General features: G+C 47.5%; 1 long non-coding RNA gene and 1 other non-coding gene across 2 annotated transcripts; one reads left to right on the forward strand and one right to left on the reverse strand.

The window, feature by feature from the left end:
- Window positions 1-863: 863 nt before the first annotated feature.
- TRNAG-CCC (transfer RNA glycine (anticodon CCC)) lies at window positions 864-938 on the reverse strand. Its single transcript has one exon. It is a non-coding gene; the product is annotated as a tRNA-Gly (tRNA).
- An 11624-nt stretch (window positions 939-12562) lies between these two features.
- LOC129641952 (uncharacterized) lies at window positions 12563-20708 on the forward strand. Its single transcript, XR_008709506.1, has 3 exons — window positions 12563-12974; window positions 17929-18102; window positions 19921-20708. It is a non-coding gene; the product is annotated as an uncharacterized LOC129641952 (long non-coding RNA).
- Window positions 20709-21196: the final 488 nt, after the last annotated feature.

A 21196-nucleotide genomic window follows, 5' to 3' on the forward strand; every position in this document is an offset into this window, starting at 1 on the left:
AGCTTTCTCATTCCATTTCCTACTGGGATGGTTTTAAGGGCCTCATGGCATAACCCTGGGGCATTGTTTTCTTTTTTTGACCTCACTTCGAGTCTTGCAGGCTCTTAGTTCCTGGAGCCCACAGTGAAAACCACAAGTCCTAGGACTGCGAGGCAACTCCCCAGGGAGTGTACCAGAGAGTCATGATCCTTTGAAGGCCAAGTTCATAATTTCTCTCAAAAATGTAGTAGGTGTCTAGTCTTTTTATCTCAAGGCAGCTCCACGTGCAAGTAATGACAAAGATTTCCCCTGACACAGCTCTTTTGTTTTTCCTTTTCATTTTTTAGACTGTGGCAAAAATACTTACAACATAAAACTATCTTAACTACCCTTATTTATTTATTTAAAAATTGTTTATTTATTCACCTGCATTAGGTCTTAGTCCTGGCATGTGAGATTTTAAAAAAAATATATTTATTTATTTGACTGTGCCAGGTCTTAGTCATAGCATGTAGGATCTAGTTTCCTGACCAGGGATTGAACCCAGGCCCCTCTGAATTAGGAGCTCAGAGTCTTATCCACTGGACCACCAGGGAAGTCCCTGCATGTGAGATCTTTAGTTGCAGCATGCACGATCTTTTTTAACTGCAGCAGGTGGGAACTTCCTAGGTGGTGTAGCTGGTAAAGAATCTACCTGCCAATGCAGGAGACACTAATTTGATCTCTGAGTAGGGAAGATCCCCTGGAGTATGAAATGGCAACCTACTCTTGTATTCCTGCCTGAAAAATTCCATGGACAGAGGAGACTGGCAGGCTACAATCCATGGGGTCGAAAAGAGTTGAACACAACTGAGCATGCCTGCACACACATATGTGGGATCTAGTTCCCTGACCAGGGATTGAACCTGGGCCCTCTCTGCATTGGGAGCGCAGAGTCTTAGCCACTGGACCACCAGGGAAGTCCCCATCTTAACTACTTTTAAATGTATGGTATGTGCTAAGTCGCTTCAGTTGTGTTCAACTCTTTGCAACCTTATGGACTGTAGTCTGCCAGGCTTCTCTGTCCAAAGGATTCTCCAGGCAAGAATACTGGAGTGGGTTGCCATATCCTCCTTCAGAGGATCTTCCCAGCCCAGGGATTAAACCTATATCTCTTACATCTCCTGTGTTGGCAGGTGGGTTCTTTACCACTAGTGCCACCTGGGTAGCTCAGTGGTATTAAATCCGTTTAGAATGTCTTGCCACCATCCCCACCATCCATCTCCAGAGATCCTCATGTCATAAAACTGAAATTCTGTCTCCATGAAACACTAACACCTCATTCCTCCTTGGCCCCCTGCCCCAGCTCTTGGCAACCAACATTCTACCATCTTTTCTTTATGGATCTGACTACTCTAAATTGCTCATAGAACTGGAATGATGCAGTAATATTTGCATTTCTGTGACAGTTATTTCACTGAGCATCATGTCCTCGAGGTTCACCTATCTGCTGTAGTTCTTAAACCCAAATGCTGCCCTCATTTATATCCTGGCTTCTGTGCTTAGCTGTGAGGCATGAGGCTGATGGGGTAACCCAGAGTAAGTGGCTTGAGTTCATTCCCTGTGAACAGAAACTCTGAAATATCAATAGTAGGACCACTGGGAGAGGAGGCTGGGCCCTGCCCAGATAAAAGACCAAAAGTTTTTTCCTTAAAAAAACCCAACAATTTATTTCTTTTTTTGGCCACACTAGGGCTTAGTTGTGGCATGTGGGACCTTCCTCTGTCTTCACTGTGGCATGTGGGATCTAGGAATCATCCCCTGACTAGGAATCAAACCTGGGCACCCTGTATTGGGAGCACAGAGTCTTAGCTACTGGACCACCAGAGATGTCCCAAGACCACATATTTCTCACTCTTGAAGTCAAGGAGAACTTCTTGACTAGAAAACTCCTTGGTGGTCAAAAGTCTACCCGTAGGCCTCTTTGCTGGAGTTTATCTTGGCTAGGAAATGCTTGTGTGAACATGTGAGGGCCTGAGATACATCAAATACGGACTCAGATCCAGGCAAATCAGTGAAAGAAATGCCTCATAAAAGTGATTCAAACCCCTCAATTGTCTTTCTGAGTCTGCCAATGTGTCTACTCACACGTACTGTATTCTTTTTCTTCCTAATAAGCACTTCACTTGTTTCACTACTTTCTGTCTTTGTGGGAAGACAGAAAGTCTTTTTGTCTTTTGTGCAGAGTTGAAGGGCCAGGGCCTGTGTCACTGACCACTGGTCTAGTGGCTGAGATTCAGTGCTCTCACTGTTGCAGCCCAAACTTAATCTGTGGCTGAGAACTGAAACCCTGCTTCAAGCTGCTGCTGGCTTGAGGTCACCTGAGATCAGTTAGACCTTGGCATTCTCTCAAGGATGTGGACAAATGGTCCATTTCTTGCTATAACTGCCTCCTCAGGGCCCTTTGTATCGCTGCTTCTCTGTGAGCCCCCGAGTCACCAGAATCAGCCAATTTAAACTGTAGTCTGCATGGAGAGAGAATACCTTCACATTATTAGAGCCCCTTCTACCTCTGCATGCCTCAGAACATGCATGAATGCTCAGTTGCTCAGTTGTGTCTGACTGTGCAACCCCATGGACTGTAGCCCGCTAGGTTCCTCTGTCCATGAGATTCTGCAGGCAAGAATACTGGAGTGGCTTGTCATTTCCTCCTCCAGGGAATCGTTCCAACCCAGGGATCAAACCTTCATCTCCTGCATTGCCGGTGGATGCTTTACCATCTTCAGTTCAGTTCAGTCACTTAGTCGTGTCTGACTCTTTGCAACCCCATGGACTGCAGCACGCCAGGACTCCCTGCCCATCACTAACTCCCGGGGTTTACTCAAACTCATGTCCATTGAGTCAGTGATGCCATCCAACCACCTCATCCTCTGTCGTCCCCTTCACCCCTGCCTTCAATCTTTCCCAACATCAGGGTCTTTTCAAATGAGTCAGTTCTTCTCATCAGGTGGCCAAAGTATTGGAGTTGCAACTTCAACATCAGTCTTTCCAATCAACACTCAGGACTGATCTCCTTAAGGTTGGACTTTACCGTCTTAGCCACTGGGAAAGTCCACCTCTCTCTTTAATGATAGTGGGAAGAAGCACCAACTGTAACAAATAGCCTGGCTTTCCCTAACCACCTCCCAGAGAGCTACAGACTCAACAAACACAGTCTGCTATGCATGACTCACAGCTATGCTTGCCCTTGGTGAGGATAACTGCCAGCCCAGGTGGCTCTGTCTTTGGTTCAAGTAGATGGGAGCAAGGACTGGGGCCTTGCATCACAGTTTAGAAGCAGCCTGATGACTTGGGTTCCTTCTTATTCTTTTTTCTTTTTTTTTAAAAGATAAGTTTGTTTATTTGCTTTTGGCTGTTCTGAGTCTTCTTTGCTGTGTGCAGGCTTCTCTCTAGTTGCAGCGAGCAGGCCTTCTCATTGCAGTGGCTTCTCTTGCTGCAGACCACGGGCTCTAGAGTGTCTGGGGCTTTAGGAGTTGCAGTGAGTGGGCTCTAGAGTACAGGCTCAGTAGTTGGGGCACACGGGCTTAGTTGCCCCTTGGCATGTGAGATTTCCTGGGACCAGGGCTAACCTGTGTCCTCTGCATTGGCAGGTGGATCTTTAACCACCGCATGCCATGTGGTGAGGCAAAAAAAAAAAAAAAAATTCCTTTCTGGTTTTGCAACTCACTTAGGATAAAATTCAACATAAGCACAGGGGGATCTGGGTGGGCCCCTAACACTACACCTTGTGATAGGCATGAAGGAGCCATATGGTTGAAGCACAGTGCCCATTTTTGAGGTGCTCCCAGTCTGGAGTTGCAGGCAGTGCTGCGACGTTCTGCCTCTATCACTTACAAGCTATGCAATCTTGGGTAAGTTCCTTTGTTGTAGCCAGGTGTTCCGGGAAACAAACTCACTCAGAAGGACAATGCAGATGGTGGAGTGCAGTTTATTACACCGGCAGGCCCAAGGCAGAGTCTCCTCTTAGCCAAGGGCCCCGACCAGTTTTGGTGAAAACCTTATATACCCTAAGTGTACGTGCTCGAACCCACCTTCCCAAATTCTCTGAAACTAGTCTGAACAAAGGAAAAGAAAGATATAATCAAAGTTAACCCTGATTCGTATGCCTTAAGCCTAGGTAGTTAACAGTGGACAATTATCAATAGGCCTGTGGTCATACCCCAATAAGCATAATAGAATTTATGATTCTATTCAGTTACACAGATAATTAGGGTATTCTTTTAGGTGATGGAGAGTCTAGGTATGAGCCCTGGGGCTCTTCCACCCGGGGGGGTCTGGTTTTCCAGTTGGTACGTCGTTTCCATAGATACTGGGCATATAGCTCAAAGTCTACAGTCCAGCCCAAGATGGAGTCCTGCTTTCAAGATGGAGCCTGTTCTGTCTGTTTCCTCCTTCATTCCCTGCCTTGATGCTCTTATCTCATAGTATGAGCATCACTCATAGGGATATATTGCACCCTAGCTCTCTGGCCGCTAATTTGGGAGAACGACACCAACCTTTGGGTTACAAAGTTCATAATACATTGTAAAATGCAGGGTCCACAAAGCAGAACTATCAAGGCAACTATAACAATGGTAAACATAGTAAGTTTTCCACCAATCACCCTTCACCCAAGATAGGACTGAAGTCCAGAAAGGAATGTTTTCATTTGACATTGCTTTTACCTGGTTTTTCATGTCATCTAAAGCAGCTGATACATTGCCAGATAAACCAGGAATATATACGTAACATTCAACATTAATTACAGCACAGGTTCCTCCTTGAGCAGCTGTGAGCATGTCCAAAGCCATTCTACTTTGAATTACCACTTTTCTTGCTTGGATTTGTTCTTCATTTAAGACTTTGATGGCTTTAGCACCATCTAGGAGGGCCTGTTTTGTGAAATTAGTCAAGGCTTCTACTTTAATCGTAATCTGTGTTGTCCCCAGAGAAGGTATGAATAAGGCAGCAATATACTCATACCACTGAAACACAGACCTTGTCCACCTAGCACATAAACAAGGTAGATTTACTGGGTTTGTTGTAGGTTAGGCTTTATGCTGCCATGGGCAAAAGCGAATCCCAGTGTGCAGCGGCCTACCTAGTCGATTGATAACCAAGGACAAAGGTTAGGTCCACAAAGCCATTGGGTTCCATTGGGTGCCACCCAGTGGATTCCAGGGTTATATTGCCAATCAGAGCCTGGCCAATGGATGGACTGGTTGGGGTGGTATGTGACCTCGAATGTTCATTTACATTGGGGGATAGATGCCCCATGTATTTTAGTTCTTTTGGGTATAATGGACGGTCCCCAAACCCTATCCTTTGTTCTTTTTGTTCCCAGCATATAGTGGCAGGAGTAATTAATTGACCCTTTTCTGGGGTCATCCAGAAATATTCATCCCAGACTCGGTAGAATTGTTCAACATACCTAGAGGCCTGTCCTCCCTTGGTGGTCAGGGAGCTTTTCTCCTTTTTGTTCTTTAAATATAAAGGATAGGCTTTTGTTACTTCTATGAAACTGGTGTTTATATCAAATGTAGCCCTATGACCCGAATCTATTGACTGTAGATCTGGCTTGCATCAAGAGAGCAGGGAGAGATTATGATTGACAAGAGAAAGGAAAGTCTCTTTTTGTTGTCCCAGAAAAGAGCAGAGTGGTTTAAAATCTCCTTGGTGGAGTGGTGACACCCACCAAGGAGTCCATCCATCACAGACAGAGGCATAGCCCCACATACCCAGCAGTTGGAGGTGTTGTGGAAGTCCGTGTAGGAATGTGCCTATGAGATGAAAACATTGTCCTGAGTTGAAATGGAAGTTAAACTCAAAATCACGTTGATGAGGCCAAGCGGCAGGAGTTGATTATGTGGCTTCATCCTGAAGGGGCTTGTCCGGAATCTTCTTTTCCTTCTTCTTCTTAAGGATGATCTTAGTATCTCGAGGGTCAGTGGGGTCCCTCTGCGCAGTCCACTCAGTGTTTTCTGGGTCTGCGTGGTATGTTCTCTTCATCCTCAAGTGGTGGATCCAAGGGAGTGACACGTGCAACTTTAACTGCAGTAGGGGTGGTTACAACAACAGTATATGGACCCTCCTAACGTGGGCCAAGGAGTCGTGTTTCCAGTCCTTGACCCACACCTGATCCCAGGGCACAAATTCGTGAATCTGTTCCCCAAGGGGGAACAGCACCTTTTCTTGTACAAACTTAGCTACCTGATTTGTTACCTTACCCAGTTGCTCCACCTGCTGTGAAATCTCATCTCCCCTTCAGTTCAGTTCAGTCACTCAGTCGTGTCTGACTCTTTGCGACCCCATGAATCGCAGCATGCCAGGCCTCCCTGTCCATCACCAACTCCCAGAGTTCACCCAGACTCATGTCCATCGAGTCAGTGATGCCATCCAGCCATCTCATCCTCTGTCGTCCCCTTCTCCTCCTGCCCCCCAATCCCTCCCAGCATCAGAGTCTTTTCCAATGAGTCAACTCTTTGCATGAGGTGGCCAAAGTACTGGAGTTTCAGCTTCAGCATCATTCCCTCCAAGGAAATCCCAGGGCTGATCTCCTTCAGAATGGACTGGTTGGATCTCCTTGCAGTCCAAGGGACTCTCAAGAGTCTTCTCCAACACCACAATTCAAAAGCATCAATTCTTTGGCGCTCAGACTTCTTCACAGTCCAACTCTCATATCCATACATGACCACAGGAAAAACCATAGCCTTGACTAGATGGACCTTTGTTGGCAAAGTAATGTCTCTGCTTTTGAATATGCTATCTAGGTTGGTCATAACTTTCCTTCCAAAGAGTAAGTGTCTTTTAATTTCATGGCTGCAGTCACCATCTGCAGTGATTATGGAGCCCAAAAATCTCCCCCTTACCTGAGGCAAATTTGTTGACCTTGTTTTATTATGCAAGGGGCCTCCCATACACAGTTTTATACAGAGAATAGCCAAGGGACCGTGGGGTCATCCTGAGTCTGAGCAGAGCCATCGGAAACAAGTCCATCCAGGAGCAGTCAGTCTCTATGATCCACTTGGAGAGTGTCTCTTTAAGAGTCTGGTTGGTTCCTTCCACCATCCCAGAACTCTGGGGCCTATATGCTGTATGTAATTTCCACTAAAAGTTTTGCTTCCTTGTTGTACTAAATCAGCTACAAAAGCCGGGCCATTGTCCGATATGATGCTGGTAGGAAATCCAAATCTAGGAACTATCTCCCTAAGCAGGCACCGGGCTACCTCTGAGGTTCTTTCAGTCCGGGTATGAAAAGCTTCTACCCATCCCGAGAACGTACATACTGTGACCAGCAGGTAATGGTAGGGTCTGTGAAGTTTCATTTCAGTGAAGTCCACTTTCAGGTGTTCAAAGGGCAGCGTGCCTTTTAGCTGAATTCCTGGAGGTTTTTGTCTGTGCCGACAGGCAGCATTGACCTGTGAGCAGGCAATGCAGTTCTGAGATTCTGTCCTACATAGGGAAGAGAGGCGGGGAACCAAGAAATATTTTTGAATTAGCTTTTCCAGTTTATTATGGCCTAGGTGGGTCGCTTGGTGTGTTTGGCTTACCAGAGTGGGTGCCAGATCCTCCGGTACCAATAATTTGCCACTTGGCAATTTCCACCATCCCTTTTCAGTCTTGATGGCCCCTTCTGCTTTGGCTAGTTGGTTTTGGGCTTCAGTGTATTTTGGAGAGTCCAGCGTTAGCTCAGGCAGCTCCGCCAATAGGAGAGCTTTAATAGGGGCTTCACTTGTCACCCCCAAGCCCTCAGCTGCTTGTTTAGTGGTCTTATCTGCCAGTCTGTTTCCCTGAGCCCGAGGGGTATCCTCTTATTGATGTCCTTGGCAGTGTATGACTGCAATCCTTTCTGGTTCCCAGACAGCATCTAATAGGGTCAGAATTTCTTCCTTATTTTTAATATCTTTTCACTAGCTGTCAAAAGGCCTCTCTCCTCCTACAGATCCCAGTGTACATGTAGTGTGGCAAAAGCGTACCTGGAGTCTGTGTAAATGTTTGTCTTCTTACCTTTTGACAGCTGAGGGTCTGGATTAGAGCATCTAGTTCAGCCCATTGAGCAGACCAGTGTGATGGCAGAGAGCTAGCCTCAACGACGGTTTCTTCCATGACTACTGCATATCCCAACAATTGTTGTCCTTGTTTCACCAGGCTGGTGCCATTGGTATACAGGATCAAATCTGGGTCTGGGATTAGCTGGTCTCTCAAGTCAGGTCTGCTGGCATATTTCCTTGCAATCATGTGAGGGTCCACCTTCTCCCACAGGAAGGAGAGTGGCTGGATTCAGGGCCTGATGAGGCTCAATAGTAACATGGAGGTTTTCACATAACAGTCCCTGGTATTGAATAATCCGGGATGTCAACAGCCATTTATGGGGGTCCCCCTGAAGGAGAGTGTTGACCTCATGCAGGACTTTTGCGATCAAATCTTGGCCCAGAGTCAGCTTGGTTGCCTCCCGGACCAGTAAGGCAACTGCAGCAACTGCCTGTAAGCATCCCAGCCACCCAGTGGCAACGTTGTCCAGCCGTTTCAGGAGATAAGCCACGGGTCTGTCCCATGTCCCCATAGTCTGGGACAACACTCTCATAGCCACCTTGTCCTTTTCAGTCACGTGAAGAGTAAACAGCTTCGCAAGGTCTGGCAGGCCCAAGGCGGGTGCTGACATAATTGTACTGGGTTTGAGTTCTATTACCAGTGGGACTTGTTTTGCAAGTCTGGGGGTGTTATCTTCCACTCAGACTCAGGGAATTGTTGAGTTAACTCTCCTTCTCTACTGTTTAGCCCATTCGGTTTCCCTTCCGGGATATTGTGCAACCTCCATTTATCTTGAGGGGTTACTGAGAGGAAGAGTAAATAGGTGGTTGAGCCCACTTGAAGAGTGGGTCTTTCGTGAGGGGAAAGGTCACTTGTGCCCCCAATTTAGACAGCAAGTCTCTTCCCAACAAAGGTACTGGGCATTCAGGGATGTATAAAAATTCATGAGTCACTTGGTATCCCCCCATCTGACATTTTCGGGGTAGGCTTGAGACACAAAGGCTGCATTTATCACCATCTGAGACCCAGCAGCCTCTGGATCTATTGGCTTATAAAGTATATAGGCTTTGCACAGTCTTTCGTAGAACTCAGAGGGTGATTGACTTTCCCTTTGAATCACTTTGGAGGGTTTTGCCATACTCATAGGTTTTCAGGCCCCCCTCATGAGACCTTGGAAAATAGCCACCCAATATCTCTCCGGGTGGCCCCTCCCTTCTTCTGTGTTACAGTCCCAGTTGGGCCTCCCTCTTATCGGGGGTGGCTAGTTCTGCCCACCACTGCAGGTTTGCAGTACCCTCTGGGATGCTTACGGTGCCATTTCTCTTAACCATTTTCTGGCCTCAGTTAGGATCCTGTGTCTTTCCTCAGTACTGAAAAGGGAGACTAGTAGTTGGATTATGTCATCCCATGTAGGATGACAGGTGGGTTCGAAAAATAGTCTCCATTAGCCTAATCATGGCTTGTGGCTCCTCCGAGTACGATGGAGTGTGTCTCTGTCAGTTTAATATATCCATAGAGGAAAATGGCCGGTAATAATAGGCTATGGGGGCAGATGGTAGTGCCCACATGCGTCCTGAACCAGAGGCTGTTGTAGCTCTCTGAGGGGCATCTGTAGTGGGGTTCTTTCCCTCTGTTCCCTGGCGGAGTGCAACCTCTGTCTAATTCCTGTGTTTTCTTCCCCCTTCCCATTAGTACTCACCGGGAGAGGTGGATACAGTCTAGGAGGTCTGGCTGAGGTGGAATCCTGGGGGCGTTGGCCGGAGGTCACCATCGCTGGGACCGGAGCCTGCTAAAATGGCGGCTCTACTATCTCCAGGAGAGTTGACAGAGGAGCAGCGGCTGGTGCAGGAACTTCACCTGGCCCTGGTTCGGGCATTAAGGTGGCCTCTGTTCCTGGTGGAGCACTGGGTGGTGGGCATGTCATCATCCAGTACGGAGGAGGGGGCAGGTCATCCCCATCCAAATCCTGTAGAATTTCTTTTTTTTTTTTATCATCAGTCAATTTTTGTGCCATTAATATTTTCCCCTTTCCCTTCTAGATACAGAACCTTGTCCAAGTAGAAGGGTCTTGAGCTAACCCTAGCCATGAGGCAATATATGGGTATTGATCCGGGTGTCCTGGCTTTCCTGTGACTACTGTATAGACTGCTTCCACTATTTTTAAGTTCATGATGTCCTCTGGTGGCCATCCTACTCCAATAGGGGGCCATTCGACCTCACAGAGTACATGGAGGCGGTTAGGCGTCATCTTCACCCCATAGTCTCCTCCAAATCCCTTCTTTAAATTTTTAATCATGCACTCCAGCACAGTTGCCTTAGATTCACTTCCCCCCATCTTGCTTACCTTCTTGGACCTTCTTCTACTTTTCCTTTTCGTTCTGAAGTTCTTGGTACCCTATGTACTTCTGATATTTCCACTCATTGAAACACTTAAATTTGCCATTCTGCCTCCTTCCTAATTGGGGTGAGAAGAGCCTTACCTGCTAGACGCCAGAGGGAGAAAGGGGATCAGTGTGTCTTCACCTGCTGGTCAACATGTCCAAACCAGAACACCACGTAGTCCAAGACTGTTTCTCCCTTAGCTTTTAAAGTCTGTTCTGGCTTGGTGGGCTTGATCGGGTGCAGATGAAAACACAGATGGGTTAAATAGCCCATGTCCCAGGCTGTTTTGGCTTTTCCTGAGAAAAGCCAATTCATACTCATTTATGTATCCCCCTCCTTCTAGCTTGACAATTCCGAGGGGGTCAAGAATTTCACAACAAATGGGACACCTTAGCGAGGGCAGAATATGAGCACACAAAGACCAAGTTTCTTCTCCTAACAATCCCCTGGCAATTTCTTGATAATAATTTTCCCCAAGACGGTGTGGACACCACCTCCTAAATGACATTCACAAATTTCCTTCCTAAGCCCTAATATGCTCGTCAACCTGTGTACCAAGCAATCGCTGCTGCCTGCCTATTCCAGGCTCCTGTGGGTCTGTGCCCCTTCTCGTCCCTCCCAGGGGGGTGATCAGGCCCCCTCTTCCACCCTGCCTGGTGGGTTCCTCCTCACCTGAGCGCTCAGTTCCCCTGCTGCCGTTCACTACCTGCTAATGTGAAAGGTCCGGGTGTTGAGAAGCAGAATCCTTCCAGAAGGGAGAGGCACCTTCCCCCCTCTAGAAGATTCAAGCCTCAAGGTCTCAGAGTAGTCCCAAATGGCACTTGTCTCCTCAAAGTGAGGAGTTTCCTGGACAATGCACCAAATGTTGTAGCCACGCGTTCTGGTAAACAAACTCACTCAGAAGGACAATGCAGATAGTGGAGTACAGTTTATTACACCAGCAGGCCCAAGGCAGAGTCTCGTCTTAGCCAAGCACCCCACCAGTTTTTGAGAAAACCTTATATACCCTTCGGAGAGGGCAATGGCACCCCACTCCAGTACTCTTGCCTGGAAAATTCCATGGATGGAGGAGCCTGGTAGACTGCAGTCCATGGGGTCGCTGAGAGTCGGACATGACTGAGTGACTTCACTTTCACTTTTCACTTCCATGTATTGGAGAAGGAAATGGCAACCCACTCCAGTTTTCTTGCCTGGAGAATCCCAGGGACGGGGGAACCTGGTGGGCTGCTGTCTATGGGGTCACACAGAGTCGGACACGACTGAAGTGACTTAGCATAGCATAGCATAGCATATATACCCTTAAGTGTACATGCTCAAACCCACCTTCCTAAATTTTCTGAAACTAGTCTGAACAAAAGAAAAGAAAGATACAACCAATGTTAACCCGTGATTCGTATGCCTTAATCCCGTGATTCGTATACCTTAAGCCTAGGTAGATGCTGCTGCTGCTAAGTCACTTCAGACGTGTCCGACTCTGTGTGACCCCATAGATGTCATCCCACCAGGCTCTCCTGCCGCTGGGATTCTCCAGGCAAGAACACTGGAGTGGGTTGCCATTTCCTTCTCTAATGCATGAAAGTGAAAAAGTGAAAGTGAAGTCGTTCAGTCGTGTCCGACTCTTAGCGACCCCATGGACTGCAGCCTACCAGGCTCCTCCATCCATGGGATTTTCCAGGCAAGAGTACTGGAGTGGGGTGCCATTGCCTTCTCCGCCCAGGTAGATAACAGTGGACAATTATCAATAGGCCTGTGTTCGTACCCCAATAAGCATAATAGAATTTATGGTTCTATTCGATTACACAGATAATTAGTGTTAGGTAGTTAGAATACGGAAAAGGAGTCCAGAATGGCAGTGGCTAAAAGACAAAGAAGGGAAAAGCCTGTGAAAATAGAACAAAGGAAGGTCCGAAGACCCGGAGTGAGGACCTCAGGTAGAACAAACAACATTCCTGGCTAGCCCAATTTACATAGGGTGGGCCCAGGGGGAGGAAAAAACATATCAAAAGAGGAGCCAAAGGGCCAGGAGTCTCTCTCCCCCCTGCAACACCTGCACTCTTTCTCTCTCTTTTCTCTTTGCGTCTTTGGGTAGGCATGCCCTCACGCCTCGAGGACGTATTTTCCTGTTATTTTCTAAACAAAACTCAGCTGTAATACAGACCTGTAATACTGATCTGTCCAAGAGCTATAACACAGTTATTCGAGACCTCAGATCTATAACATGGTCTGTCTGAGAGCTGTGGCACGCCAAGGGCTTTAATGTCCGTCACTTCAAATTTTTGTTGAGATGAGACAGAACCGAGGAGATCACACTCCCCTGACATCTATGGTGCAGTGACTTGGATTTAACCTGGCTGAAACAACCTTGGCGCGGCCCCTGCAAACAGGAGGCCAAGCACAGCAGGAGCCCAACTTGGTGAAAGCTCCAACGGTAGAATCGGAATGTGAAGAAAACCCAGCGCAAAGTGACAAGAGGCCCGTCATGCTGGAAACCGGGACAGTGAAAAACGAACTCAGCAGAAAGCTCACGTGACTCAGTTTCAGATTCCAGAAGGCTTCCAGTTAAGGTAGGAGGTCCTCGCTCCTATGGCTGGAGGGACATATGCCTAACAAAATCATAATTCCTTTACACTTTGTCATTTCTTGTTTCCTCGAACCCCCCGTGTACAGGCAGGTGGCAGTGGGCGCAATTGTGGGACTCAGTGGCACCCCACTCCAGTACTCTTGCCTGGAAAATCCCATGGACAGAGGAGCCTGGTAGGCTGCAGTCCATGGGGTCGCTAAGAGTCGGACACGACTGAGCGACTTCACTTTCACTTTCATGCATTGGAGAAGGAAATGGTAACCCATTCCAATGTTCTTGCCTGGAGAATCCCAGTGACAGGGGAGCCTGGTGGGCTGCCATCTATGGGGTTGCACAGAGTCGGACACGACTGAAGCGACTTAGCAGCAGCAGCAGGAGAGGTTACTCCTCAGTATGTCCCAAAGGCACTATCTGCTGAGCCCCAGTAGCTGTTACCCAAGCCGGTGGGGTTTCTTCTGTCCTTAATCTTCTTTGTGCCAAGGATCAGACCAATGAAAATTGTGAGCATAGGTAAGGTATTCAGCAGATTTTCTGGCAGGCTATGAAGGGGATTCCTTGGCACGTTTTTCCCACTGTTTTTTCCTCCTGTCCTTCAGCTCTCTCTTTTGGGACTCGAGCATGGCCAAAACCCAGGATGCCTGGCTTCAGGACCCAATGAAGCTCAGGCTCTGATGTCTCATTGCAAAAATTCAGTGAGAGACAAAGCGATAGGTAAGAGGTGGATTTGTTAGGATTCGGAGAGAAGCATACGCTGCAGGGTGTGGGCTATTGCAGAGGGGTCCGGCCATGGAATGGGGCCTGCGTAGGTTTTGCAAGTGGGGTGAATTCATATGCTAATGAGTGGGAGGATCATCCCAACCACTGGGGAACCACCAACTCCTCTGTCTTTTGACAGTGACGTGGAGCTGCCCTGCCACCTCTGGGTGTGTCATTTAGCTTACATATTGGGGACTAAGGTTTACTTGAATTTGACTTGTCATCTTGGACTCAGTTGATTTTAATCGGTTTATGTTATGCCCTTGTGCTATGTCATTCTTCCAAAGGTTGTGCTCCGCCCCATTCCCTCCTGTTTCATGCTCTTTTCCTGAGCCCTGTCCTGGCCCATGATGTTGCCTCTACAATCTTCTGGAGGGACAATCAGAAAATAGCTGGCCCTTGGGAGGGAAATACTGTATAATATCCAACCCTTCTAGATATTCAGGCCTTCATCTTCCATGTTTCCTACAACATGTGCAACAACAGCATCTCTCAGTGAACCTGCTAGGGCAGGCGACAGGCACACAATGCCTACTAGAAGTCCATCCGTTGGCATCCCTTCAGAAGCAATTGGGCTTCCAGGGATAATGTTTGCCACTTTGGGAGTTAGCCCTGCAGGCTGTTTGGACCCAGACCCTTACCACCCTTCTCCTAAGGTTACAAACATACCCCCGGATCAAATCTCCACTCCACTTTTATGGAACATCTGGTCTGTTGCCTCTTAACAAATTTGTTCTTAAGCCAATTACTAACTCCTACAATCAGGACCCTGCCCTCTTGCTCCACCCAGTCTATTATTAAAACGCCTTAATGCCCCTGCTGCTGCTTCTGCTGCCAAGTCGCTTTAGTCGTGTCTGACTCTGTGCAACCCCATAGATGGCAGCCCACCAGGCTCTCTCATCCGTGGGATTCTCTAGGCAAGAACACTGGAGTGGGTTGCCATTTCCTTCTCCAATGCATGGAAGTGAAAAGTGAAAGTGAAGCCGCTCAGTCGTGTCCGACTCTTAGCGACCCCATGGACTGCAGCCTACCAGGCTCCTCTGTCCATGGGATTTTCCAGGCAAGAGTACTGGAGTGGGTTGCCATTGCCTTCTCCACATAATAGGGCCAGATAACCCACTCTTTTGTCATTACTTCTGTTATTACCTAAAGTGGGTCTATGACAACGATGCTTACCAGGGGAGACGCCCTAACCTGTTCTAATGGAGGACTAGGGGAAGAAGTCAATGACTTAAATCCCTCAGAGCAGTAAGAGGATATGGTTTATGTCTGTTTCACTGTTTCCCAGTCTCAGGGCACAGGCTTGGATTGCTTTACATCATGATATCTATTCGCATCTGTGGTGAACGAATTGGTAATGAGTTAAAATTACAACCCCTTAATCCTACACAGCACTGGTCATGCTGGAGACCTTGGGGACACCTGACTCCAGTCTGGGGGTTCCAGGAGCTCAACCAGCCTTGACCTGCCTAGGGATCTTGTTCTCGAAAGGTTGTCACGCCTCAACCTGCTTGGGGATCCGCCAGTCCAGGGGTCCCAGGAGGTCATCATGCCTTGATCTGCCCAGGGACCCAATTCTTGGGAGGCCGACCTGCCTTGACCTGCCCAGGGATTCAATCTCCAGGAGGCTGTCACGCCTCAGCCTGCCTGGGGATCTGTACCCTGACCCGGGGACACCTGGCTCTCAGGTTACAACAGTATTGGGTAAGATAAGCTTCAGAAAGACTTCCCTAAGGGAGTTCACCCATGGAACTAGAAGGAAGCCTATTACATATGGGACTGTGCCCAGTCTCAGCAATAACTCAGGAGCCCAATGAAACCCCATTGCCTTTCTGGAAAGACTAAAAGAGACCTTCCAAAAGTTTACCAATCTGGACTTAGACTCTTATAAGGGACAGGTGATTTTAAAGGACAAATTCCTGTCCCAGTGTGCATCAGATATCAGAATAAAGCTACAACAGCTACAGCAACAGGACCCTGCTTCCTCTTTAGATGAGATAGTCAAGACAGCCACCAATACCTTTTATAACAGAGAACAGGAGAAGGAGGCCAAGGCCCAGGAGAGGGACGAAAGGAAAGAGACAAGGCATGCCCAGATGTTGGCCGCCCTCCAGAGAAACCCTATGGCAAACCCTGAGTCCTTCAAGGACAAGGCATGAGACAAATGCTTAATCTGTAGACAGGCAGGACATTGGGCCAAAGAGTGTCTAAACCTGGACAAGTCTCCTATAATGGCTTGCTACAAATGCCATCAACTGGGAGACTGGGCAGCACTCTGTTCTTGGGACCCAAGAGCCTCAAGGTCAAGCGCCAAGCCTTCCCTCAGGATGGTTCAAGAGTACTGAAGCGGCCCGCTCCAGCCAGCCCGCCTGTCACAGATAACCGTCACGGGGCTGGAGCCAAGGGTGCAACTGGATGTGGCAGGTAGGCCTGAGATTTCTTGGTTGACACAGGGTTACCTACTTTGTCCTGACTTCCTATTCCGGAGGCTTCTCCTCCCAAACCTGTACCATTTTGGGTGCTACAGGAAAAACAACTACTAAAAGATTCACCCGAGCACTTCTTTGTTGCTGGGATGGACAAATATTTTCCCATCAGTTTCTGGTGGTCCCTGAGTGCCCTACTCCCTTACTGGGAAGAGATATACACACTAAACTGGGGACCACCCTTGTGATGGGAAGCTTTTCAGCCCCTAGAGCCCTACAGCTCCTGGTTACTACTGAAGAACCCATTACACCTTCTCCAATAGAGAGGGACCAAAAACTATGGGAGGACAAAATTAACCCCCAGGTGTGGGACCAGGGGATTCCTGGATGAGCCCACCAAGCTGAACTGGTCATCATTGTCCTCTGAGATCCTATTGTTTCCCAACCGGGAACAATACCCCCTCAGAAGAGAGGCTTGGGAGGGACTACAGCCTTTAATAAATAAATTTCTTGCTTGTGGGCTATTGGTACCCACCACTTTGCCCTGTAACACCCTTCTTTACCTCTCAGTAAAGAAGAAGGACGGAACCTGGCGCATGGTTCAAGATCTCCGGATCATAAATGAAGCTGTAGTCCCCCTCCATCCCACAGTACCCTCCCTATGTAATCTTGGGAGAAATCCCACCCAGTGCCTAGCAGTTTACAGTCTTGGATCTCAAAGATGCATTTTTTTGCATACCACTGGTTAAAGAATCCCAATATCTTTTTGCCTTCGAGTGGGAGGCCCCAGGAGAAAAACACCAACAGATGACTTGGACAGTATTACCTCAGGGGTTCAGAGATAGCCCCAACCTGCTTGGACAGGCTTTTAGCTGGGATCTCCTAGGTCTGGACCTGGGATCTAATAGGAAAATATTACAATATGTAGATGACCAACTAATCTGCTCTCCAGATGAGAAAAATGCCCAACAACATGCAATTCAGGTTCTAAACTTTTTGGCAGAGAGGAGATATAAAGTCTCCCTTGCTAAGGTACAGATGGTTAAGACAAAGGTCACTTACCTGAGAGTTCAGATTACATACGGGTCCAGGAGGCTGTCCTCTGATCAGGTACAAGGAATCCTCCAGTTGCCCTCCCCCAGGACTCGAAAACAATTGCGAGCTTTCCTGAGGCTAACTGGGTATTGTAGAATCTGGATACCCAACTATGGTCTAAATGCCCAGCTTAAAGGGACAGGATGATTCAATCCCACTGATGTGGGGAATTCCTCAAAAGAAGGCAGAGGCTACACTAAAACAAAGCTTAACTCAGGCACCTGCCTTGAGGTTGCCAGACCCAGAAAAAGCATCCCAACTTTATGTTCACGAAAGAGAGGGAATAGCCTTAGGAGTGTTAACTCAAAGGTTGGGATTTGAGACCCAGCCTGTAGCTTACTTATCCAAGAGGCTCTACCCAACCCCCCGAGGCTGGCCCCCCTGCCTTCGAAATCTTGCAGCTATTGCAATCCTGATAGAAGATGCTTTAAAACTCTTGTTTGGGGGCAAACTATTTTTTACCAGCCACCAAGTGAAACAACTGAAGTGAAACAACTCCTAAATGGGAAGGGTCATTATGGATGTCTGATCAAAGAATCCTCAGATATCAAGCAGTGCTGATGGAAAATCCAGGCCTCAGTATATCCCCTTGTGAGGTTCTTAACCCAGCCACCCTCCCCCCTCCCCCCGAGGGCTCTCTCCCCTTTCACTCTTGCCTAGAAACCTTGGCCCACTGGACAAAACCCCGAGGGGGATTGTCAGAAGATCCTTTGACCAATCCTGAGGAAATCGGGTACACGGATGGAAGCAGCTTTGTCTTGGATGGAAAAAGAAGAGTCGGGTATGCAGTAGTCTCCAGTTTTGAGACCACAGAGGCTAAACCTCTGCCACCAGGTACTTCAGCCCAATTAGCTGAGCTCATAGCCCTGACTTGAGCTTTAGAGCTGGGAAAAGGAAAAAGAGGAGCCATTTACACTGACTCCAAGTCTGCCTTTCTGGTGCTACCTGCACATGCGGCTGTTTGGAAAGAAAGGGGCCACTGTCAAGTACTACCCGAGGGTCCCCAATCAAAGATGATGATCAAATTCTTAGACTCTTGGAGGCAGTCCATCTGCCCACTGAGGTTTCAGTCTCCCATTGTAAAGGACACCAAAAAGGGAGCACAGAAGTGGCATGAGGGAACCAAGCAGCCAATCAGGCAGCTAAGAGAGCAGCATTACAGAACAATGACCTAATAGGGGTGGCCACCTTAGTTCCACAGACTAATTTGCCAGAAACTCTTTCATATACTGAAGGTGAGACTCTTAAAGCTAAAAGTGAGGGCTTTCAAGATCATACGGTGGTTCCAAAAAGGGGGACTCCTTTTTCTGTCTGGGAACCTCCACTGGAAGTTGGTTAACTCCTTACTTGCCACCACTCATTTAGGGGAAAAGGCCCTCCAAAGATTATTAGAAAGGTCCTTCAGAGGAACAGGCCTCCAAACGACTATAAGGCAAGTGGTCTTCTCTTGTCCCAATTGCCAATTAAACAACCCCCAAGGAGCTCGAACACCCCAGCTGGCCCAGCCTGTTCAAAGACATGGGGCCTACCCAGGAGAGGACTGGCAGATGGACTTCACCCAGATGCCAGTTTCTCCAGGGTATAAATACCTATTAGTCATGATAGATACATTCACAGGATGGACTGAAGGCTTTCCCACCCGGACTGAGAGGGCTGAGCAGGTGGTAAAAAAGCTGCTCCATGAAATCACTCCGAGATTTGGTCTGCCCAGGTCATTACAAAGTGACAACAGGACATCATTCATTTCTAAGGTCACCTAAGGGGTCTCTAAAGCATTGGGCATTAACTTATTATTTCCATTGTGCTTGGAGGCCTCAGTCTTCAGGAAAAGTAGAAACAGCCAACCAGTTCTTAAAATCAGCGATAAAAAAGATAACCCAGGAGACATCCATGAAATGGAAGGAGGCTTTACCAATAGCTCTCCCCCACACTGGTATCGCCCATTAGGAACAGGTTGGTCTTAGTCATTATGAGATGCTATATGGGAGATCTTTTGTTTATGTCAATGACCTCTTCCTAGATCCAGAGGTTCAGACCCTCCAGTCTTATACCATGGCCATTGGGCAATTCCAACAGGATATATGCATGTGGGGTGTGAACCAGGACCCAAAAGATTCTAAGGAGTCACCACTATATGCTCCAGGGACTCAAGTCCTAATTAAAGTCTGAAAGGATGGGTCCACAAAGGCTCAACTCCAGCCCACATGGAAGGGCCTCTACCCTGTAATATTTTCTATCCCCACAGCGGTCAAGGTACCAGGACATGACTCCTAGATTCACTACTTATGAGTCAAGCCGTGGAAGAAAACAGAAGAGGACATTCAATATACCTGCGAGCCTCTGGGAGATCTCAGATACCTATTCAGAACTACAAATGAGTGTCATTCTAATGAACACCCTCAAAATCTAGTTTCTGGGGGTAAGATTTCTCAGGATAGCTCTAAAGAGCCAACACAGCTTGGCAGGGGTTGTACTCCAAAACAGACAGGCGATAGATCTTCTGATCCCTGAACAAGGAAGGACTTGAGCCATCCTGGCAATGGAAATTTGGAGTTGGTTAATGCCCCTACTAGTCCTTGTTATGCCATATTGATGCTGCTTATGATTGTTCCGTGTATTATCAATTGTCTAACCTGTTTTGTCTCTGCCCAGGTCAACAAGCTATAACATGCAGTGCCAGTTCACAAGGATATATAAAGTTACAGCTGACCATGGAAAATACTAGTCACCCTTAGATGGACACCGCTATAAGGACTCTGAGGCCTGAGACTAGCAAGAGGGGGAGGCCCAATACCCCTTGCCATCCCAGTTCAGCCGGAAGTAGCCAGAAGGGCCTCGACACCCCTATTCCTAAAGAATTCCCAACATCCCATCTCTTGAGGAGGAGAATGTTAGGTAGTTAGAATAGGGAAAAGGAGTCCAGAATGGCGTCCGAAGACCGGAGTGAGGACTTCAGGTGGAAAAAACAACACTCCTGGCTAGCCCAATTTACATAGGGCAGGCCCATGGGGGAGGTAAAAACATATAAAAAGAGGAGCCAAAGGGCCGGGGGTCTCTCTCTCCCCACCGCGCACACTCGTTCTCTCTCTCTTTGAGTCAGCATGCCCTCATGTCTTGAGGATGTATTTTCCAGTTATTTTCTAAATAAAACTGAGCTGTAACACAGAGCTGTAACACTGATCTGTCCAAGAGCTATAACACGGTCTGTCTGAGAGCTGTGACATGCGGAGAGATTTAACGTTCATCGCTTCAAATTTTTAAGACCACACAGAACCGAGGAGATTACATTCTCCTGACAATTAGGGTATTCTTTTAGGTGAAGGAGAGTCTAGGTATGAGCTGGGGCTCTTCCATCTGGGGGGTCTGGCTTTCCAGTTGGTATGTCGTTTCCATATATACTGGGCATATAGCTCAAAGTCCACCGTCCAGCCCAAGATGCTGTTCTTCTTTCAAGATGGAGCCTGTTCTGTCTGTTTCCTCCTTCACCTTAACCTTTCTGTGCTTCAGTTGCAGCATCTATAAAGTGGAGATATTGCTAACACATTTCCCTTCCAGGGCTGTTGTGAGGAATAAATGAGTTAATATGTCAAAAGGGCAGGAAACAACCTGACAAAGTCAAATATTAATAATAGTAAAAGAAACACATTAAAAAAATAAAATACACGGAATCATACAGTTAAAAAAGGACATGGAACAGTCCCTTGCATGTGGTAAGTGCTTGACATAAGGTAATCACTATTTCATTATTGGCTCTGGAAGTTTAATTGGGCCTAGAAGGCCCTTCTAGGAAGTTTGCATTTTGTCTTGTTAATTCCCTGGTAGCTCAGCTGCTAAAGAATCCACCTGCAATGTAGGAGACCCCGGTTCAATCCCTGGGTTGGGAAGATCCCCTGGAGAAGGGAATGGCTGTCCCCTCCAGTATTCTGGC

Source organism: Bubalus kerabau, chromosome 1, assembly GCF_029407905.1.
Source record: "Bubalus kerabau isolate K-KA32 ecotype Philippines breed swamp buffalo chromosome 1, PCC_UOA_SB_1v2, whole genome shotgun sequence".
Lineage (NCBI taxonomy): Eukaryota > Metazoa > Chordata > Mammalia > Artiodactyla > Bovidae > Bubalus > Bubalus kerabau.